The sequence below is a fragment of the Scyliorhinus canicula genome, chromosome 6 (assembly GCF_902713615.1).
Source record: "Scyliorhinus canicula chromosome 6, sScyCan1.1, whole genome shotgun sequence".
Classification (NCBI taxonomy): Eukaryota; Metazoa; Chordata; class Chondrichthyes; order Carcharhiniformes; family Scyliorhinidae; genus Scyliorhinus; species Scyliorhinus canicula.
In genome coordinates, this window is record NC_052151.1 from 167,855,587 (window position 1) to 167,872,227 (window position 16,641).

A 16,641-nucleotide genomic window follows, 5' to 3' on the forward strand; every position below is an offset into this window, starting at 1 on the left:
ATTTGAAATTGTTTTAGGTAATGGTCACCCAACGATATTCCTTGTGAATATTATTAAATAATTCTGCTGTGAGCTGGGATGGTACATTATATTATCATATCTGCACTTTGGTATGATCCATGGATTTGTTTCTGTGGGACAACCTGAATTGCATATACATAAAAACACACGTCCTTTGCATTGATACTGGTAAAAGGTTGTCTTTACATTGCCCATTCCCAAAGGATGGGCAAAATGCTGCCAATTTTCACCTGTGCTGACTTGACCCTACACGAGTGAATGTTTGGGTGTTGAGCATTGCGAGTGCAACAGTAAAGGATAAAAATTGAATCTGTGTGAGGATGTGCAGATGTGTGGAAAGCTGATAATTTTAATAAATTAATTCACTAAACTTGCGGTATCATTGAGAAGCAGAAAAATGATTCAGCCACTGCCTCCTGAATGGACACTAATGTCAGCTTTCTATTCTGAGCAAGTTTTTAGAAAGTAGATAATTGGGGTCTAATTTATGGGCAATAAAAAAGTCTTCATGAGAAGCTTTCATTTTGTCTAACCTATCAAAAATGTACTTTCTGACACACGGATGATTTTTGAGCCTGAAAGTGCATACATGCTATCATTAAAAACTTCAAGCCACAGTTATTACAAAGCATCGAGACAGATAAAATACTACTTAGCTGGTGTAATTCACTCTTCTGCGGTCAGATCGTAGTGTTGCTGTGGATTCATTTTAAATTATGGTTTATTTCAATATGGCATAGATTACTGCTCAAAGGGTTGCTTGTGGAAGGCAGCTGCTCGGCAGGTTTTACACATCAATGGGTCAGTGCCAGTGAAATACAAGTGTTACTCACCAAGGGGAGTCACTGCTGTGCTGAATCTTGCCTGTCTTTGTTATTTCGTGCCTGAGTACATGCCGTGTCTTGCAAAGCAATGGGGATTTTCTCTGCTGGTGTTCACTGCATTTTGCTGACAATTGCACACTCCATAGCTAGCTCACTAAACTGTAGGAGATTCATACCACTTAAATCGCTTGTTTTTGCTCGAGAATTATTAAAAAATCATTAGTATAGTTATGCCACAATTGCTTGACATTTGAGTATGACAGCGACAGGATTTGAATTGTTCCAGTACATTGGTAGCCTGTTTACACGGACTGAAGCTTGACCTTTCTCACATTTATCACCCCCTCCCCTGATCTTTTGTTAACAGTTGGTATCCAATTAATGGTCGTCTCGGCAGAATCAATGGCCTTCACTCTCTGCTGAGAAAAGTTTGTACTATCAGTCAGACAACTCAGAGCGGATACTATTAGCATAGAGAAAGCCGACTTATCTGAGGGTATTCTATCAAATCAAAAAGGGCACTTTTTTGACATTTGGAAAGCTGTAATTCTACTTCGGCAAACAACAAACTGAACGTAGATGATTATTTTTGGGAGTATAAAGCCTCTATTTCTTCTCGGGTTCTGCAGATGAGGATGGTAGATGTGCACATAAACCTCTTGAAGATGCTAACTTCACCAAGAAGGAAAAAGTAGTTCAAAATAGTGAAACCACAGTAAGAATTAATAATATTGGTGTTCATCTTAACATACACAAGGCCAGCTTGGACAGGTTTTACCAGTGCCCTGCACTTCCACTTTTTCCTGTTTCTTTCCTTTACCCAGACACAATACTGTCCAGAAAATGGCATGTTTTGAGGTACTTTTGAAATGCAATGAAAATCGCTTATTATAATGAGTTCCTCAGTATAAATTTTGCAAAATTAAGGTCCACCTATATTCACATGAAAACTGATCGAACTGATCTGTGGAGCTGAGTAAAATGGCTTGAAATAAATTTTGGCTCAACTGACATGTATGTATGGTCAATGGTCCCTCTACTTTTGCACGTCATAAGCAGACAATCAGTATTTCAACCATATGCCTGTGAAAGTTAGATCAAGGAAGTTCAGCTCTTTTTATAATGGGACTGGAGATTGTTCGTCTAAAGCAGTCGCGTTACATGGAAGGTATCACTCGATCTGTGAAGAACTGGGTGGGGGAAGGCTTGAATTAATTAATCAAATGTTAGTTTCCCCAATGTGGGCTGCAAAGAAACCTCTGGCAGAATTAAATTTAAATGAGTTGGTTTCTACAAGTCACACTCGCAATGGCCCTTAATTAGGGGCTGGTTTAGCACAGTGGGCTAAACAGCTGGCTTATAATGCAGAACAAGGCCAGCAATGTGGGTTCAATTCCCGTACCAGGCTCCCCGAACAGGCACCGGAATATGGCGACTAGGAGCTTTTCACAGTAACTTCATTGAAGCCTACTTAGGACAATAAGCGATTATTATGTTTGCGTCCCAAGAGGCAACATTCTGAGGTTGATGCAGTAACGTATAAGAGCATCAAACTTGGGACTGGTGGGTGACTGAATGTCAGTGGTGCAGAGTGCGTAATTTGAATGTAATTGTATTTGTATGTAATTGTGCATTTTTCTATGTGCACAGCTCTACCTATCCACATGTATGTATTTATATGTCTGAACACACATGTCAAAGATTGACTGGAGCATAGTTGGCTGCTGTCTTGTCTGTAAGTTTATTTTATTCAAAACTGACTATTCCTTTTTTTGAGTTGTGAATGCGTTAAGTGACTTTATTTAATATTTCTTTTCATTCTTGTTGACAACAGGCAAGAAAATTGATCAAATCAAGTATCAGTTGGGGAGTGGGGTTGGGTTGGGCCAGGGGAGTTGGGAGTGTGTATTGTGTTACTCATCCATACACAAAAAACGTCTGAAGCCGACAAAGAAAGAAGAGAAGGGGGGGGGGGGGGGAGGGGGGGGGGGGGGACAAGGGAAAGGGGGAGCACACCCGCGAGGGGGAGATGGGGAGGGTAAGGGAGGCTTGGAGTGGGGGAGGTCTCGCTGAAATAGACAGCAACAATCTGTAAATAAAGTAAAGTAAGATAAAGGCCTTTTTGTGATATACTGTACAATAAATAAACACAAACATTAGTGTACATAATGTTGAAAATGCCAATAAAAAGATTTTTTTCAAAAAAGAAAATAAATCTCATACTTCAGATGTTTCAGGAATTTCAAACTCTGCCACTATGGCAAATTCACCATGTGTGTAATGCAAGTAAATTGATCAGTCAAAAGAATATATCTATTGTATCTGGAGTTAAAATTGTGGTATCACACAAGCTTTGTCTGTCAGCCCAACTTGCCTTTTCATACCATAATGCCCATTTCAGGACTGTTTTTGAGGGTTCATCCTAGCTGTATTGAAATTCATTTTTGGTTATTTTCTTGGGTAGAGAAGGAAAGCCTCTGAAGTCTCAGGAAGAATCTGGCTTGAATGAAGTTCATGCTGATGGAGTGTGCTCAGGATCACTTTTACAAAATACACCGCAAAGGAAAACTTCAGCAAAAAATAATCTGGTCTTGGGCAGGCACAGATGTTCTTTTGGGATCCCCCTAATTGAAGTTTTGCTCGATCTCAGTGCCACCCAATCATTAAATCACTGCGTCCTTCAATCTCCTCTTTCATCAAAAACATATCTATTCCAAAGTCGATCCCACCTTTGAGTAGAAAGCTTTTACCTGACTAAATCAAACTTTGCAGTTCCTAATTAGGTAATATTTCTTGGGCAGAAAAAAAAATTTGAAAGGTAAATTCAGATAGAGTAATAGAGATTTACAGCAAAGAAAAGGCCCTTTGGCCCATCACGTCTGCTCCTGTCAAAAACAACCACCACACTATTCTAATCCCATTTTCCAGCACTTGGCCCATAGCCTTGTATGCCTTGGCATCACAAGTGCACATCTAAATATGACCAAAATGTTATGAGGGTCGCTGCCTCCACCACCCTTTCATGCAGTGAGTTCCAGACTCCCACCACCCTCTGCATAAAAGAGCTTTTTCTCAAGTCCCCTTCAAATCTCCTGCCCCTTACCTTAGATCTTTGCCCCCTGATCATTGATCCTCTCTGGATAGCAACCTCCTGAACAATACAGCCCGAATTAAGTTCCAGAATTGTCACGTGCTGCCGGCTGGTGTTCATGTACAGGATACTCATGATCGTGTGGCTCTCCTTATCCTAACTAACCAAACTGTACACAGGACTGTGCTGTCCCATCCATCTCACATGTACAGAAGTCAACTGGCCAGCAAGCGTCATATCTAGTCCATCTTCACAGACATTGGAAAAGTTGATGAGATTTGACCACAAAGATGGAAATGGAGGAATTGGGCGGGATTCTCCGACCCCCCCCGGCCGGGTCGGAGAATCGGCAGGGGGCAGTGTGAATCCCGCCCTGCCGGCTGCCGAATTCTCCGGCGCTGGGGTTTTGGCGGAGGTGGAAATCGCGGTGCGCCGGTCGGCAGGCTGCTGACAGTGGGCCCTCGGCGATTCTCTGGCCCACGATGGGCCAAGTGGCTGCCCGTCTTCGGCGGTTCTCGCCGGCGTAAATCATAACAGGTCCTTACCGGCGGGACCTGGTTCCACGGGCGGCCTGCAGAGTCCTCGGGGGGGGGGGGGGGGGGGGGGGGCATGCGCAGGAATCACGGCAGCTGTTCTGGGAACACACTGGTGCTCCTGTGCATGCGCCAACTTGCGCTCGCCGGCAGAAGCCCTTCGCCGCCGGTTGGCACGGCGCCAACCACTACAGCACCGGCCTAGCCCCTGAAAGTGTGGAGGATTCTGCACCCTTGGGGCGGCCCGACGCCGGAGTGGTTCACGCCACTCCTCGGCGCCAGAGTGGCCCGCCCTGCCGGTTTGCAGAGAATGCCGCCCATGGTCTCTCAATCAATGCTTTCAATGAATTCCTATCAGAACCTTCAACGGTGTCAACTATATCAAGTGGGTGTGTCAGAAGGGAATAAACATTTTTGATGGGGTTATGATCAATCTGTAGGTGCACTGCTTGATTACTGTAGAAAATCCTAGTGGATTAGAATTCTCAAAGGAAAGGATTAGATTTTTTCGAACTCTTTGGAAAGTTTTAGATACATGGATCCAGCTATTTACATGAAATTAAATTAAATAAAATTTCATTGAGTACTTTTTGTTGGATCAGATGACAAAAGAAAGTTGGTTTCACTGGGGATTTTGGTGACTGCAGGAAATTCTTTACATTTGCACAAAGTAGGTGAAACCAAGCAGTCCATGTCATCAAGAGCTTGATTCAGGAGCACTTTATGTTTCGGTGCAGGTGAGATAGGAAGCTTTAGGAAACCAAAGATTTGGAAGGGAAAAAAAACTGTATATATTTATGGCATCTGTAGCTTGCAACTGAGAAAAGAGTTTGTGGTGATGGGCAACTCGAGGAATAAGCATGAATAGGTATGTTGCTGGTTACAAGATAAAAGCAAATTACTGCGGATGCTGGAATCTGAAACCCAAAAGAAAATGCTGGAAAATCTCAGCAGGTCTGGCAGCATCTGTAGGGAGAGAAAAGAGCTAACGTTTCGAGTCCATATCGTTATCGTTCCTCATACGATAAGCTCTTCATTCCAGGGAGCATTCTTGTGAACCTCCTCTGGAGCCTTTCCAAGGCCAGCACATCCTTCCTTAGATATGGGGCCCAGAACTGCTTACAATACTACAAATGGGGACTGACCAGACCTTTATATAGCCTCAGAAGTACATCCCTGGTCTTGTATTCTAGCCCTCTCGACATGAATGCTAACATTGTATTTGTCTTCCTAACTGTTGACTGAACCTGCACGTTAACCGTAAGAGAATCGTGAACACAGACTCCCCTTTGTGCTTCTGATTTCCTAAGCATCTTCCCATTTAGAAAATAGTCTATGCCTCCATTTCTCCTTCGAAACCTCACATTTTTCCACATTGTATTCCACCTGCCACTTCTTTGCCCACTCTCTTAGCCTGTCCAACTCCTTCTGCAGCCCACTTGCTTCCTCAATACAACCTGCCCCTCTACAAATCTTTGTCATTGTCATTTTCGCCTCCTTGGGATGATGGATATTCAGTTGTGTCTGTCCCCAACCAGTGAACATCTGCGTTACCTTATTCTGTAAGAGAGAGTGATATGTGTCAGTGAGCTAGTGCACTGTGCATGACTGTCGTGGTTGAAAAATTGGCAGTATGTGCAAGCTGAGAGATATAATGCAAAGAATGCAGCAGTGCTAAGTGTGCAAGGGTGAAGCGAAGAATGTTAGGCTTGCGTCCTGATTGATAGAGATCTCTGGTAGGTGAGTGATGAAAGAATGGTGCATTGAGCAGTGTCTGAAGCAAGTGAAGCCATTCGTGAGATAAAGCGTTTGATAAATTTTAAATGAACTTTTGCATTGAACTTTTTGCAATACTGCATCCGGGTCCTTGGGGCTTGACCACTGGCATTGATCTCCAGAGTTAAATGCTCCAATTTCCATTTGAGAGCTTGTCCAAAGGATCTTCTGGCCAGCCATGGAGAGAGCATATCCCATCTCTTCTCTGCACATTCTTGACCAAGGCCTCTACTGCATCATTGGGGAATCATAGTGCAACATTATTGATAGTCTCCCAGGTCAGGATCAGTTGTGGAATGACTTCCAGAACCTGCTCCAGTCACAGTGCACCTCATCTCATGCTGCAGTTCAACAACAGGCTTGTCAAAGAATCCCAACAGTGCAAAAGGAGATTATTCTGCCCATCACATCTGCACCGACCCTCTAAAAGACCACCCTAGCTAGGCCCAAACCATTGCCCTATCCACATAACTCCAGCTAACCTTTGGACACCAGGGACCAGTTTACCAGTCAATCCACCTACCCTACACATCTTTTGTTTGGCACTATTTGTAGTTGGCAATCATGTTAATTAGCAGTCAGCACAAAGTTAACCTGATTCCTGCACTGACAGAAATGAGCCTGGTTCAATCACACATCACAAACCCTGTACCCCTTGGGATGGTGGTGATGGGGTGTTGGGAAAGGCGGGAAGGGGGTAGCTATTAAACTTTCACCCGTTTCTCTGTGTCTACCCTATCAAAATCATGAATGGGTAATTTAACAGAGATAGAAAAATGATTCAACTTTAAAATTCAAAGAGATATAAGCATAATCATTGCAACATGTTCTCATAAGTTAACCCTTGAATTCCAAAGTCAACCTGGTCAATCACTGCTGCACCTGCTCATGAACAATGAACTTCTTCGTGTCGTGCCCAGGAGCGAACGTAACACTCTAGACTGGGTTGCACAGAATATTTATCTCAACGTCACATTACTTCCTCTCTTTTTGTATTCCAACCTTCCTGGGATAAAAACCAACATTTTATTAACTTTTGAAAAAATTGTTTAATAACCACCCAAGATCTTTTTGTGATTTCTGAACATGGGCCCCTAAATCTCCACTCACCTAAAATTCCTAGCGGTTCAACATTTCAGAAATAATTAGCTATCTTACTTGAGCCTCAAAGTTGATGACCCCACACTTTCCCAACATTGAACTTCATCTGCCACATTCGCCCATTCGTTTAATCTGTGAATGTTCCTTTGCAACATTCTGTTCTCATCTATACTCGTAGCTATGCCATCTGACTTAGTGTTGCCAGCAAACTTAGATAATCGTCTCTCTATTAAGTCATTTATACATTTGGTAAAAAGCTGAAGCCATAGAATAAATTCCCAGCAAATCCCTCTGATCTGTTCCTACTAACCTTAGAATATCCATTACTCTTTGTCTCTTCGCTCCTAGCCGATTCCCTCACCTTGCCAATTCTGTGTATACTCAACTTTGTTAACAGTCTGTTTTGTGGAACCTTGTGAAATACCCCTTGGAGCTCCATATAAACAACATTCATAAACACTTCCTGATTAGACCTTACTTCTATTCTCTCCTTTCAAAAAATAATTTACACTTGTTGTACATGAGTTGCTCTTTACAAATCTGTGCTAGCTCTGCCTGATTCGCTCACCTATCCAAATGCACATTGACTTATTTTCTCTGCTGGGACGTGAGTATTGCTGGAAAGGTCAGCATTTGTTGCCACTCCTAAATTACCCTGTCTTAGGACACTTCAGAGGGCAGTTAAGAGCCAACCACATTAATGTGGGTTTGTACGAGGTAAGAATGGCAGATCTCCTTTCCTAAAAGGCACTAATGAATGAAATGAAAATGAAATGAAATGAAAATCGCTTATTGTCACGAGTAGGCTTCAATGAAGTTACTGTGAAAAGCCCCTAGTCGCCACATTCCGGCGCCTGTCCGGGGAGGCTGGTACGGGAACTATAATGAACCAGATGGGTATTTACAATGGATTTTATACTTCTAGGTTTTTATTTAAATTGAATTTAAATTCCATCATCTGCAGTTGTAGGAATTCAACCCATGTCTCCAGGAGTACTGATTCAGGGACAGGAACATTGCCATTCTATCACCTTCTCCTCCATTTACCCTATTGACAGATTCCAGAAACTTTCCAATAACTGATGTTAATCTAATTGGTCTATGTTTCCTACATATCTTAAATAATGGAATAGTGTTAGTAGTTTTCTAATGCAAGGCGCTAATTCCTGGCCGGGATTCTCTTTTCCCACTGGCAATCCACCCCTGTCCGCGGTTTTCCGGGGGCCATGGGGTTTCAATGGGAAATCCCTTTGACGAGCGCCGGGAGGAGAAAATTCCGCCGCCAGCGAATGGTGCGCTGCCGAGAAATATGCGGCTCGGGGAACGGAGAATGTCACCCCAAATTTACAGAGTTTTTAAAAAATTGTGAATAAAGCATCTATTATTTCTGCACTCATTTTTAATACCCTGGAGTGGAAACAATTGGGTCCTGGATATCGGTCTAGCTTTTATCTCAGCATTTTCTCCATTACGATTTGTTAGTTAAGGTGAATATATTTACTTCCCCCGACCTTTGCTTCAGTTTTTCGTGCATCTGTTACTTCTTACTCATCCCCTGCTCATCAGTGAGGACTGATACAAGTATCTATTCAGCCAGCCTGCCATTTCCTGATTTCCATTTACAATATCACCTATGGCTACCTTTAAGGTGTTAATTGTATGAATTCACATAGAGTATGTGCAAGTGGGGGCCACTCATTGGATAATCATTTGTGCACACATAAAGAGAAACTTAAACCAGTGCGGAGGACCTCCTTGTAAGCCTGCTCCTGGGCCTGGCCAAGACGCCTCTCACAAGATTTAACGGCCTTGTCGTGTCACTGAGGCGGGGACAATGACGCTGTTCGATCACGCCCATTGTGTAAAGGGTTTAGAGGGGGTGAATTTCTTGAAATGTATTCCGGGGAGTTTGTTTCTATCAAAATGTAGAAGCCCTAACAAGAGATGGGGCAGTGCTGGATCTGGTTCTGAGGAACAAAGTCAGACACGTGTTCAACGTGGCAGTGGGGGAGCATTTTAGTGACAGCGACCACAAGATGGTACGGTTCAAGTTTGTTATAGATGAATAAAAGATAATCTGCAAAAGACGGTTTTGGATTGGGTCAAACCATATCTTATCAAAATAAGGCAGGATCTGGACAAAATTGTCTGGGACAGCTTCTTGTGGGAAAATGTACAGCGGAATGGAGGACATTCAAAAAGGAAATTATCATAATAATCTTTATTAGTGTCACAAGTACATTAACACTGCAATGACGTGAAAATCCCCTAGTCATCACACTCCGGCGGCTGTTTGGGTACACTGAGGGAGAATTCAGAATGTCCAACTCACCTAACAAGCAGGACTTTCGGGACTTGTGGGAGGAAACCAGAGCACCCGGAGGAAACCCACGCAGACAGGAGGACGACTTGCTGACTCTGCACAGACAGTGACCCAAGCCGGGAATAGAACCCGGGTCCCTGGCGCTGTGAAGCAACAATGCTCACCACTGTGATACCGTGCCCTGCTACAGGTCCAACATGTTCCCTACAAGGGGGGAAATGTAGGAGCAATAGGTTCAGGGAACCCTGATGTCGAGAACAATCCAGGACTGGATAATGAAGAAGAGGAAGGCTTTTAGAAAGTTCAAAGGAAGAAATTTAACTGTGGCCCGAGAGGAATATAGAGTGGGGGTGAAGGTGGGTGGTGGGTGAGGGGGAGGGGGCATGTTTGGGGGGCAGGGCAGGGTTCGTTCGCTGACAGTGACTGCAGATTTTTCTTTGCTTTGTCTTGCTGGTGGTCACCCCATGGGCCTTGTGCCTGTACTCTAAGTATTTGCTTGAAACTCCCTTTTGATGGATATGACTGACTCCAGGATAAGGGGGATGGGGTGTGTAGTAATCCACAGGAGGCAGGAGTTCCGTCACCACACCAATATTTATTTACAATAACGATATTACAGGAGCAGCTACAAACAGTGCTGCTAGCAGTCCAGTCAACTTAAGACTCTCTCACAAAGCCTACACAGGTGGTTATATGGACCCCCTCAATGAGCTATCATTGAGGGAGCTCATACTCCAATTGGCCAACCAATAAAGCCAATTGGAGTTCATTACAGGGTGGGTGGCCCCCAATCTGGTTGGTCACCTGGAATATATGGTGGTTGTGTGGCCCAGTGAAAAGGTCAAGGGTACTTGCTCCCCTGAAAAGTTTGTGTGCTGATGTGGTGTTTCTGCAGGAGACTAGTTTGCAGGGAAGGGACCAGAACAGATTGCAGAAGGGATGAGGGAACCAGGTATTTCATTCGGGCTTCGACGATAAGGTTATTATTTTGGCTACTAAGACCATGGCAGACACCCAGCAGCAAATATGTGATGGCCAGCACATTGGTGGTCTGGTGAATGTCTATGCACCAAATTGGGATGATTTGGAGTTTGTTAGGAGGTTGTTGGTCTCCATTCCTGACTAATTAACTAATTTTTGGAGGGGATTTTAAACTGTGTACTAGATCCAAAGGTGGGTCGATCTAGGCCCAAGTCTAGATAGTTAGCTCGATTGGGGGCAGCAAAGGCATTGTTAGCTTTTATGGAGCAGATGTTGGGGCGGGGCAGGGTGGAGGAGGGGGGTGGGGGGGATCTCTGGTGTTTTTTTACACCCAATGAGAAAAGGAATTTTATTTTTTAGCCCCATTTAATCTAGAATTTACATTTTTCATTGGGTAGGTCCTTCTCCCCTGGGCGAGGAAGGAGGGCTACTCGGCTATTGTAATTTCTGACCAGGAGTCACACTCTTTCTGGACTTGGTCCTGGAGTCAGGCTCCTCCCAGCATGCTCCGCGGAGGTTGGATACAGTGCTATTGGCAGATAAAGGATTTTGCCATCTGCCATTGAGGAATAAGTTAAGTTTAATAAGAATGAATCTGTCTCATCCTGTAAATAATGGGAAGACCTTAAGGTGGTTATTATAGGGGAGATGACCTCCTACAAGGCACATATGGAAAGAACTGTGAGGGTGGAGCGGCAGAGGCTGGTGGATCCTATCAAGGTGGACCATCAGTACTCGAATAACCCTACCCCAGAGTTGCTGGCGAGCAGGAAAAATCTGCAGACGCAGTTTGAACTACTGTCAACCGGTAAGGTGGTGAGTCAGCTGTGGTGCTTAAAGAGTCTATTTTATGAATATGGGGAGATCATATATAGTCCATCAGCCAAGGTGGCAGGTGGTTTGCCAGGAGATCCTACAGATTAAGGATTCAAGTAGCAGTTTGGCTTCCATCTGGGCAAAGTCAATGCGGCTTTCGGGACATTCTACAAGAATCTTTATAGATCAACGCCCCCAGAGGAGAGTTAGGATATTGCCGAATTTTTAGATCGATTGTCCTTCCCAATGGTGGAAAAAGTGAGGAGTTGGAGGCCCCATTAAGTCCTGCGGAGATATTGAAAGGCATTGGATCAATGCAAGCAGGTAAAGCCCCGGGCCCTGATGGGTTCGCCATCGAGTTCTACCAGAAGTTTGCAGGTCAGTTGACTCCATTAATATTGGATATGTTCAATGACTTGGTCCCAGGGTTCATTGCCCGCTACACTTGCACAGGTTTTTATTTCTCTGATCCTGAAGAAGGACAAGGACCCCACGGAATGTGGATCATGGTGACTCACGTTGCTTTTGAACGCAGGTGCCAAACTGCTTTTCAAGGTGTTGGCAATGCGATTAGAGCCCTGTTTCCCAGAAATGATTGTGGAAGACCAGACAGCCTTTGTTAAGGGTCGGCCAACATAAACAATTGTTGAATATTGTTCTTTCCCCCTCTTCTGTACCCGAGTCAGAGGTGATTGTATCCATAGATGAAGAGAAAGCATTTGATATGGTGGAGTGGGGAAACCTTTTCGAGATCCTTGGAAGGTTCGGGTTGGGGCAAAAGTTCATTTTGGGAGTTCATGTATTGTATTGAGCCTCCATTGCTAGTGTCACTTCATAAATTGAACTCTGCTAGTCTGGTGAGTGTCATAATATACACCAGTATATCATGGTGCAGACACATACTGATGGACATACAGTGGGACCAATCAACACGCACAAACACCGCAGCCAATCACCAGTTAGAATACACACACTATAAAGGCAGAGGGCATCACAGTTCCCACTCATTCTGGGTGCTGCCTCTCAGTGTAACAAGAACTCATCCAGCCCAGCACAGACTCACACCACGTACTGAGAGAATCAACTGGTTCGGACAAGGCTTAGGTCTCTAGTTAAACTAGCATTGTTTAATCCCACAGTTCTCGTATGTCGATTAGTTTATAGTTAGTTAATAAAATAGAGTTGAACCTTCTTCAGTGTTGGTGGTGTATGTTAATCTCGCAAGTCTACATCATCCAACACTTCAGTGAGTGGGGTTAATTCTTGCAAAAGTGGAGTCACCATCCCCTGTTTTTTTTTAGGGGGGTGCAGAGTCCAGACTATTAAAATGAATGTCCCCGAGGTTTTTACTTCTTTTTCAATGTCTCCCCATTTGTCTCCCCAAGTCCTTTTTTGGTCGGGTTAATAGGTTGATGTCCTCTTATATTTGGGTGGCAAGATCTCAAGGATCGTAGGGTATTACTCCAGAGGGGTAGTTAGTTGGGAGGTTTAGCGTTTCCCAATTTGCTACTTTATTATTGGGTGGCCAACATTGAGAAGGTGTTGGGGTGGGTTAGCGATCCGATTTCCGTATGGGGACGGATGGAGGCGAGTTCTTGTAGGGGCTGTAGTGTGTGTGTCTTGGTAACTGCCCACCCTAAGGGTATGGAAGCAAATTAGACCACACTTTAAGCTTAGCTCCTGATGATTTTGGCCTCTATCTGTGGCAACTATTGTTTCGTGCCGTTGAGTTTTGACTCAACGTTTAGGTCGTAGGAGGATAAGGACCTGGATTTTGTTTATTGTCACGTGTACCGAGGTACAGTGAAAAGTATTTTTCTGTGAGCAGCTCAGCAGATCATCAAGTACATGAAAATAATGGAAATAAAAGAAAATACAATATAGGGAGTCTTAGAATTAAATTTTAAAGGATTAGAACGATTGTAAGATTGGTAAAAAGAGGATCTATTAGGGAGAGCTCGCAGATGGTCGTCTCGCTCCGGTTCCATCTTGCAAAAAAAAAAGGGACTTGAGAAGTTTGGGGTCTTGTTCATGAAGGGGCAGTTTGCTCGGTTTGAGGAGCTGTTGGTAAAGTTTTGACCCTCTGGAGTGAGCGTGTGTCGATACTTCCATATTTCTAACCTTTTGCGGAAGACATTTCCCTCATACCCCTTCACACCACTCTCCTCCCTGTTGAGGAAGGTTCTGTCTTTAGCCAGGTCTGGTGAGGGGGAGAGTATTTTGGGTATCAATAGCCAGATCTTGTCAGTGGAATAGGCCCCGGTGGATGAAGTGAATGCAAAGTGGGAGGGGAATTGGGACATATTTTGGCAGAGGAGTTGTTGAGTGATGCCCTTCAGAGGGTAAACTCCATGTGTTCTTGTGCGCGGCTCATCCTGGTCATGTTTAAGGTAGTACATTGGGCTCATCTGATCAAGGCTAAGATGAGTGGTTTGTTTGCGGGGGTGAAGGACAAATGTGAGTGGTGTTCTCGGGGGCCAGCTAATCAAACTCGTATGTTAACCTTTTGGGCTCCTTGTTCAATACCATATCAGTAATGTTGTATTCTGCTGCTTCGGATAACACAGGCTGCTACTGATGCAGTCTTAACTAAAGGATGCTCCAGACTCTGAAATGAGTTCAAGGTGTTTATTGAACTATTAACACAGTTCTCAAATGAGTTCGACTCTCTGCTAATCTAACTGTAGTAACTCAGTCTAACTGTACCAGCTTGCTCTAAGTCACGTGCTGGGGTGTTATGCTGCTGATCAACCCTGTCTCACTCTCTAGATGTCTGTCTGTGGAAAGAGGCAGGGTGTGAGTGCCTCATCCCATTTATAGTGTTTATGTCATGCCCCCTTGTGGTGATGCCACATCTGAGTGTCCTGGCTGCCCATTGGTTGTGTCCTATTCTAAGTATTTATTGGTTGATTTATTAATTGTAACATGACATTAACTCTTTGCATACTGAATATTTCTATAATGCCCCAAATGTCACGAAGAAGGGGTGGTGATTCCAAGCAAAATAGCCGCAGTAATCCATCGTATTAGTACTCAGTGATCTCTAGTGAGATACCTTTGGTGTTAAGTGAAATGAAAAATGAAAATCGCTTATTGTCACGAGTAGGCTTCAATGAAGTTACTGTGAAAAGCCCCTAGTCGCCACATTCCGGCGCCTGTCCGGGGAGGCTGGTACGGGAATCGAACCGTGCTGCTGGCCTGCTTGGTCTGCTTTATAAGCCAGCGATTTAGCCTTGTGAGCTAAACCAGCCCCTAAGTAAGCTTTCCATGAAAAAGACACAAATTAAATTAGTGATGAAGCATGATAAAGAAATTGGGGCGGGATTCTCTCAGCCCGGGGACGGGCCAGAGAATCGTCACAACTGGCGCAAATCATGCCACGCCGCTCCGACGCCAGGACACGATTCTGGTGCCAGCTTGGTCGGCATGGCGCTGGTTGGGGGCCGCTCTACACGCCCCCCCCCCCCCCCCCCCCCCCCGGTGATTCTCAGCCTGGGATGGGCCGAGTGGGTTTATCAAAACACCCTAGTCCCGCCGGCGCTGTCCTAATCTGCCCTCAGCCGGCAGGACCTTGGTGTGGAAGGGTCCGGGAACGGCCTGTGAGGGGCGGAAGGGGGGATCGACCCTAGGGGCCTCAATTGTGGCCTGCCCTGTGATCAGGGCCCACCAATTGCCGGCTGGCCTCTTGGGCTGGGGGCCTCCTTTCTTCCACGCCGGCCCCTTTAGCCTTGCACATGTTGCATCGGGGACGACGCGGAGAAGGGAGCCACTGCACATGCATGCTTTGGCGCCGGTGCCACTGTGCATGCGCAGACCCCGCGACGTCCAGTTGACGCCGGGATCAGCAGTTAGAGCGGTGTGGGCTGCATGGGAGCACTTCTTTCTTCTGCGCCGGTTCACCTGTCGGGCTCTGCCATGGCTAGCGCGGAGAAGAGAAACCCCCCCCCACGCATGCGCTAAAATACGCCGGCCAGTTTGCACATGCGCGGAATCACGCTGGCCGTTCTATGCATGCGTGAGATCACGCCGGCCCTTCGGCGCATGCGTGAACTCGCGCCGTCCCTTTGGCACAAGCTGGTGCGGCGCCAACCCCTCCGGTGTCAGAAAGTGCAGAGAATACCGTACTTTCGGGGGCTGTTGACACCGGAGTGGTTGGCACCGGTTCTCCCGCCGGCCTGGGGACTTAGTCCCCAGAAGGAAGAATCCTGGCCAATTTGTTCACTGTTCTTGTCAATGATTCAGAAAGTCCTGCTGAAGGTTGCATGTAAAGCTAATGAGGAAAATACGAGGCTCATCGAAGAGATTGATGCAAAATGTGAATCTGTAAAACCTATTGGAGGACGCCATCACATCCTATTGCGTAAGCCGTCCATTGGTAATTAACTTAATGTGGTAGTTGTCATGGATTTATAGGTATGGAACAAAGACAGAAATATTTTCTATTTATACTTCTTTTATCGACCTGGCAACCAGATTTACACTTTCTTCAGTAATGCCTGACAAGCTCAAAAGGATGATTGTAGATAAAGTCATAGAGAAATGGATAGGGACTTTGAGCCAACTCGTCTCTTTGGAGCTCTGACTTTAATGTGAGGGTTTCCAAACCCCACTCTTGAAGAGGATGCTTGTAACCTTCTCCCAAGCAACGCTTCCTCTCAATGTCTTCACCAAGGATCCATCTCTAAGGCTTCAACCCCCGTTTTCGTGATTCCCTGCTCTGGATCGCCATGTGCAAATAAGCTTCCACACAATCTCTCAGTTACCCAGCCACACCACTGCTTCACAGGCTGTATTAAAGTGTCACCAACCTTAGGATCACCACGGATGTCTGGTTTCTTGCATGCCAACGTCTCCAGGTCTGTACCTTGCAGCTCTGTCTTTGACTGGGTGCCTCTCTCTACTCCTTTCTTTAAACTTACTTTGACTTCACAGTCTTCCTGGGACTTTCCCCTGCCTCATTCCCTAGTTTCTGGGACTTTGTGTTCTTTAGCTTGGGACTGACTGGCTTTCTGCCCATTTGCATCTTCTTGCTCGTTCGAGCAGTTTCTGTGGAATGCTTCTTGCCTCTGGTTCCACAAGTCCCGAGAGTCGTGCTGTTAGGTAATTTGGACATTCTGAATTCTCCCTCTGTATACCCGAACAGGCGCTGGAATGTGGCGACTAGGGGCTTTTCAC

At 45.1% G+C, this 16,641-nt stretch overlaps 1 protein-coding gene across 1 annotated transcript in view; it reads left to right on the top strand.

Annotated features, from left to right (window-relative positions):
- LOC119967641 (CUB and sushi domain-containing protein 1-like) overlaps positions 1–16,641 on the top strand; it is a 2,889,858-nt gene that overhangs the window by 720,681 nt on the left and 2,152,536 nt on the right. The gene's annotated exons all lie outside the window — the stretch shown is intronic.